The sequence below is a fragment of the Homarus americanus genome, unplaced genomic scaffold, assembly GCF_018991925.1.
Source record: "Homarus americanus isolate GMGI-L3 unplaced genomic scaffold, GMGI_Hamer_2.0 scaffold11724, whole genome shotgun sequence".
NCBI lineage: Eukaryota > Metazoa > Arthropoda > Malacostraca > Decapoda > Nephropidae > Homarus > Homarus americanus.
The window spans coordinates 1-7,021 of NW_024743836.1; the positions used below are offsets into that span (position 1 = coordinate 1).

At 52.7% G+C, this 7,021-nt stretch overlaps 1 pseudogene; it reads left to right on the forward strand.

Annotated features, from left to right (window-relative positions):
- The first annotated feature begins 4,475 nt into the window (after positions 1 to 4,475).
- On the forward strand, positions 4,476 to 4,635 carry LOC121877565 (annotated as a pseudogene).
- The last annotated feature ends 2,386 nt before the right edge of the window (positions 4,636 to 7,021 follow it).

Here is a 7,021-nt window from a genome sequence, read left to right on the forward strand (position 1 = left end):
ACGAACCCCTCCACCCAGCACTACGAACCACGCCATCTATTGTCTTGATCTACCTACCCAGCACCATGAGCAACACCATCTAGGGACGAGACACGAGTATGACTCGTCTTAGTTAACACTCCGGGGATTCCCTTCTCCATATCCTGGTTGTTGCGTCACTTCCTCCAAGTCTTCTTTGTCAGCTCCAATTCGAGGAGAGAGACTTGGCTCTGGGAAGTGACCACAGGATCATCTATCCTCTAAACCTACGTCGCAGTGACTACCTACCGTCTTCTACAATACTCAGCCTTACTCGTCAGCCATCTCAGCTCCTCACTTAAGTACTTGTATTTTGTATTGCCTCCCCCACGTCCACTTGCTTCAAAATTGTTTATGTTGTATTAATATGTATATACTGTTAATGTTTAGGTTAAGTTTGGTTAAGGGTAATTTATAAGCTGAATATTTTGTTAAAGGATTTATAGTACTCTATTATATACAACGAAAACTGCATCCTTTGTCTACCCTTTTATAGTCCGATTGTCTTTGTTTTTTTATTGTTCCTAAATCACAACTCGTAACACACTTTATTAAGGGGAGAGGGTGCCTTCACACACCTATTCGGTGTGGAATATCTTCGCCCCCCAGCGGAGCGCTTCGGCGCCTCTGCGAAGCAAAGAGCGGCATTCAAAAACAACAACCAAAATTGCCGTCGCTTTCCCTTCCCTGCCCTGCAATGGCTGGAGCAGCAGAAGGAGAGAGAGAGAGAGAGAAAATAGTCTCATGGGGTCAGAGGAATGGCAGTGGAGCGGGTTCTATGAATTTCACTAGCCAGGTCTGTCTCCCAATTGAGCATTATTACTCTCTCGGCGCCACCACGGTTTCCGTGACAGCAGCAGCAGCATCATGATGATGTTGCGTCTATTGTAAGTCCGGAACCGGGTTATTCGGCTGTTCGCGAACAGTCAGGTTTTAACCTTGCCTAACAAACGATCAAACAACTTCCACTCTCGAGGTGCGGTACGGTGACTGTCCTATCGTCCGCTCTTGTATGCTGGATTGCACTATTTCACTATATTAAGGGGAGAGGGTGCCTTCACACACATATTCGGTGTGAAATATCTTCGCCCCCCAGCGGAGCGCTTCGGCGCCTCTGCGAAGCAAAACGCGGCATTCAAAACAACAACCAAAATTGTATTTCGCTTCCCTGCCCTGCAATGGCTGGAGCAGAAGGAGAGATTTTGTCTCAGAGGAATGGCAGTGGAGCGGGCTTATGGCGGTAGGCTCGCGCTCTATCAATTACACTTGCCAGGTCTCTCTTCCGTTTGGACATTATTTACTCCGTCTCTCTCTCTCGGCGCACACGTCGCCACCCTACTAGTTTCCGTCACAGCATATGCTGCGGCCTTTCAGTCGGAACGGGGCTCCCCTTCGCCTTGCTGTCTGCCCAACTTAGCGGACTTGCGTTGGCTGATCACCCCGTCTTCGCGTCTGTGCCGGCCTTCAATGCAGCGCCCAACCGTCTCTTGACCGAGATTCATTGCACTGTTCCACGCGCAAACGGCTACCCTAAATGTGCATAGACAACGCTCATGGTTCAACACGACCAGGGTGCAGTCTGGGAGCCGAGTATACTAAAAAGAGAGTTTAGCAGCCAAAACTCGTCAAAGCACACGTTGGGTTACCCCATCACCTAACAACGATGATGGCGGTTCCCACCCGTGAAATACACAACCTAACCAATATTGGGCGACGATAGCGCTCATGAGCCCACGTCCCCACAAACAGTAAGAGAGAGTGAGAAAGAAAGAGAGAGAGGAGGAGATTGGCCAACGTGCGGTCCCTCACCCAATGTCTTATGCCTCGCTGGGGCAAAGAGAAGAGAAGAGGAGCGGATAAGGGAGGAGATTGGCACACACGGTGGCGCTGCCGGCGCCGAGGATAGCGAGAGAAGGTGCAGTTTGATCTGATCATCTGGTTTGCTATTTCTCTAAGGCCAACGTGCGGTCCCTCGCCCAATGTCTTCTGCCTCGCTGGGGCAAAGAGAAGAGGAGCGGATAAGGGAGGAGATTCGCCAACGTGCGGTCCCTCGCCCAATGTCGGCTGCCTCGCTGGAGCTGGGGCAAAGAGGAGCGGATAAGGGAGGAGATTGGCACACACGGTGGCGCTGCCGGCGCCGAGGATAGCAAGAGAAGGTGCAGTTAGATCTGATCATCTGGTTTGCTATTTCTCTAAGGCCAACGTGCGGTCCCTCGCCCAATGTCTTCTGCCTCTCTCTCAATCTCACTATTTTGGCCGCCGTGATAGGCGCCGCCAACAGCAGCAGCTACCTGGTTGATCCTGCCAGTAGTCATATGCTTGTCTCAAAGATTAAGCCATGCATGTGTAAGTACAAGCCGATTTAAGGCGAAACCGCGAATGGCTCATTAAATCAGCTATGTTTCATTGGATCTGTAAACCCACTTACTTGGATAACTGTGGCAATTCTAGAGCTAATACATGCAATTGGTCTCTGACCGCAAGGGAAGAGCGCTTTTATTAGTTCAAAACTGGTCGGGCCCTGGTCTGTAACCCACATGTGGTGAATCTGAATAACTTCGGGCTGAGCGCACGGTCTCCGCACCGGCGCCGCTTCTTTCAAGTGTCTGCCTTATCAGCTTTCGATTGTAGGTTATGCGCCTACAATGGCTATAACGGGTAACGGGGAGGTAGTGACGAAAAATAACGATGTGAGTCTCATCCGAGGCCTCGCAATCGGAATGAGTACACTTTAAATCCTTTAACGAGTATCCATTGGAGGGCAAGTCTGGTGCCAGCAGCCGCGGTAATTCCAGCTCCAATAGCGTATATTAAAGTTGTTGCGGTTAAAAAGCTCGTAGTTGGATCTCAGTTCCGGACTGACGGTGCACCGCCCGGTGTTTACTGTCACGCTCCGAACAGCCGCCCCGCCGGCTCGCACGGGATGCTCTTTGTCGAGTGTCCCGAGTGGCCGGAGAGTTTACTTTGAAAAAATAAGAGTGCTCAGAGAAGGCTATTTGAATGGCCCGAATGGTGATGCATGGAATAATGGAATAGGACCCTTGGTTCTATTTTGTTGGTTTTCGGAACCAGAGAGGTAATGACTAATCGAACAGGCGGGGCATTCAGATATGCACGCTTAGAGGTGAAATTTTGGACCGCCGCAAGATCTAACCATCATGGAAGCATTTGCATAAAGGATGTTTTCATTAATCAAGAACGAAAAGTTAGAGGTTCGAAGGATCAGATACTGCCCTAGTTCTAAATCGATGCCAACTAGCGATCCGCCGGCGTTATTCCCATGACCCGGCGGGCAGCTTCCGGGAAACCAAAGTCTTTGGGTTCCGGGGAAGTATGGTTGCAAAGCTGAAACTTAAAGGAATTGACGGAAGGGCACCACCAGGAGTGGAGCCTGCGGCTTAATTTGACTCAACACGGGAAACCTCACCAGGCCCAGACACCGGAAGGATTGACAGATTGAGAGCTCTTTCTCGATTCGGTGGGTGGTGGTGCATGGCCGTTCTTAGTTGGTGGAGCGATTTGTCTGGTTAATTCCGATAACGAACGAGACTCTGGCCTACTAAGTAGTCGACGGATCTCCAGAAAATGGTGTCCAGTTCGCAACTTCTTCTTAGAGGGATAAGCGGCAATTCTAGCCGCACGAGATTGAGCAATAACAGGTCTGTGATGCCCTTAGATTTTCTGGGCCGCACGCGCGCTACACTGAAGGGATCAACGAGTTTTCCCCCTCTGAGAGGAGCGGGTAACCCGTTCAAAGCCTTTCTTGGTAGGGATTGGGGCTTGCAATTGTTTCCCATGAACGAGGAATTCCCAGTAAGTGCAAGTCATCAGCTTGCGCTGACTACGTCCCTGCCCTTTGTACACACCGCCCGTCGCTACTACCGATTGAATGATTTAGTGAGGCCTTCGGACTGGCGCTCTTGGATTGTCGGCCCCGTTGCCCGCGAGAGTTTTCTGGGGTCGTCGCCTCGAGCTGACGGAAAGATGTCCAAACTTGATCATTTAGAGGAAGTAAAAGTCGTAACAAGGTTTTCGTAGGTGAACCTGCGGAAGGATCATTAACAGAGAGAAAGAGAACGGGGCGCTCTTAAAACTACTACTACTCTCCTGATTTGGGCGGTCTCGGGCTCTGCTCTGGCAACTCCAGCAGCGAAAGAGGACAATCCCGGCCCCCGCACCAAAAATAGGTACCACCACGCTGTAGGTGGACCACACTCGGGCGAGAGCGCGAAGACCGGAGGAGGAGGACGGACGGGGCTTTGGACGGCTGCCCGTCCGTTCCTTACTACCGGCGAATAAGCCTCTTGACCCAAAAAGAGTGAAATTCAAGTGTCAAAAAACAACAACAAGCCGTCCGGCCAAACCCAAACCACAAACTTGGGCTATGTCTGTCAAACCCTTTCATTGAGACTCGACCTGTGATGGTTAGTCGCAAAAAGACCAAATGGCAAATACACAACTCTTAACGGGGGATCACTCGGCTCGTGGGTCGATGAAGACCGCAGCAAACTGCGTGTCGGTATGTGAATCGCAAGAATACCAGATACATCGACAAGTTGAGCGCATATTGCGGCGGCGGCAGCCATATGAGCTTAACCGCCGCCACTCCTCTGGTCGGAAATATGCATCATGTCGGTTGCTCGGGACTGGTGCCTGCTGACTGTCTCCCGACACGAGGGTAACCCGAACCGAGCTTCCGCCTTGAGGTTTATCGCCGCGCCCTTTAGCGGCGTCTATAAAACAAAACAGCCTATCACTATAGTCATGGACTTGGCGCACCCACGATCAACCACAGCTGGCGAAGGATTTAATAGCCCTATAAATAACTTCTGGGCCGGCGGCTCTTTTTGCCTGCTGTTATCCCACAGAGACGAATAGCCGTCGGCCGCTCATAGCTGATCGCACCGCACATATTCTAAGAGCACTCCATCCCACGAAGAGGAAACGAAACCGGGTCGGATATCTTTTAAGTAAGCCCCGCCGGAATTTCGTCTATCACCTCGAAAAGAGTGCTTGGCATGCATTGCAGTGGAACCTAAATTGATGAGTGCGCCTGGGCCCGCAGTCTACCATGTAGTGGTGCAGGCAGAGAGATGAGAATGCTTGGGTGACGCCGTGCTCTTCCTCGCGCGCTCCTCCACCCTCTCCCACGGTCAGACGCGGTGTGGGCGTTCTCTTTGAGAGTTCGCCACGAGTCCACGTCTATCTCATGACTGGGAGGGAGGCAGGGGGAGTTCTCTCTAAACGCGTTAAAGACGGTGTTGCGCCTCATAACGGCGCTCACCGGGATAGAGCACTAGTTCTGCAGCCGGAAAGGCCGCTCACGCCAATTAATACTGCGACTCTCGCTCTCTTTCTCCGGATAAACAAGTGCCACTGCTGTGGCATGCGGGAACGGGGAAAGAGGTCAAAGTTTAAGCGGCAAAGGTGCGGCCGAGTAAGGGCGGAACACGAGCGTATATGCATTAAAACTGTGTGTGTATATGACTCTGCGAGAGATGTTCTGCTGGAACACTTTTCCTATTGGCTATTTACCACTCAATGAGAAGGAACGGAGTCAGGGGTGGGAGTGCCGGCGCCATGGCCGCTGGTACCCCCGCGACAAGCCCCTCAAACCTTCCTGCCTGGTAATGTCGGTGGTGAAGAAAGTCGGTGGCAGAGCGTCTTCCGCTTAGTGGTTGGGGAACTTGTTCCCCCTAAGGATGATGAGACCACGATCGACCTCGTAGTAGGAGAGAGCTACCCGCCAAATTTAAGCATATTAATAAGCGGAGGAAAAGAAACCAACAGGGATTCCCTTAGTAAGGGCGACTGAACCGGGAAAAGCCCAGCGCATAACCTCGATGTCTTCGGGCACGAGGGGTGTTGCGTTTCAGAGGGTCCAGCACGCCGTCCCATACCGTCTAAGTCAAGCTTGAAAGCGGCCACTGCCAATGGAGGGTGACAGGCCCGTATGGCGGCGCCCGTGAGGGTACAGATGGGACGGTCGGAAAGGGCCTCTCTGTAGAGTCGGGTTGCTTGAAAGTGCAGCCCAAAGCAGGTGGTAAACTCCATCTAAGGCTAAATATGACCACGAGACCGATAGCGAACAAGTACCGTGAGGGAAAGTTGAAAAGAACTTTGAAGAGAGAGTTCAAGAGTACGTGAAACCGTTTGGAAGCCATGGTGGAAGCCGAAGGTCGAACTGAGGATTCAACTCGTCGGCTGTCGCTGGAGTGGGGTGTTGTAATTGAGCGACCCAAAAATGTTTGGGCGCTATCACTGGCATTAAGCGGGCGTATTTCGCCTGCGTAGTAGGTCACGCGACCGTTGCGGGGACGTCGAAGGAAGGCCCGGTCGGACTGTTTACTCGCCGCCGACTCTCTCGCTCGTCTGGGAGACACGCGACAGAGAGACCACCGGTGTCCTGGCTGCCCCTCAGAGCGGTCGTCGAAAAACTACCCGCCCGGCCGGCGTAGTTTTTAACTCGCCCCGATTGTGCAAAAGGTCGGTGATCCACCTGACCCGTCTTGAAACACGGACGAAAGAGTCTAACATGTGTGCAAGTCAATGGGCTCACTAAACCCAAATGCGAAATGAAAGTGACGGGCGCCCGGGGCAGCTTTTACGGCTCTCCGGTGCGTTTTGGGCCGATCCCTGACCGGCTGCCTCCGGCCTCCCCCACGCTGCGACAAGCGGGGTGAGACACTTTCCCCCGTCTCTGGACGTTGCGTGTGGTGGAGGTCGACAGGGCGATGGTCGAAGTTTAATTTCCCCTCATGGGAGGGCACTTGACCCAGGACTTGCACCAAGACGCCGCGGTGCTGTCCGTCCCCGGAAGCGGGCCGTCGGTAAACGGCGGAGGCGCACCGGGGCAGGCTCGCGGGCAGTCGGCAAGTACCATGAGCATATATGTTGGGACCCGAAAGATGGTGAACTATGCCTGGCCAGGATGAAGCCAGAGGAAACTCTGGTGGAGGTCCGTAGCGATTCTGACGTGCAAATCGATCGTCGGGGCTGGGTA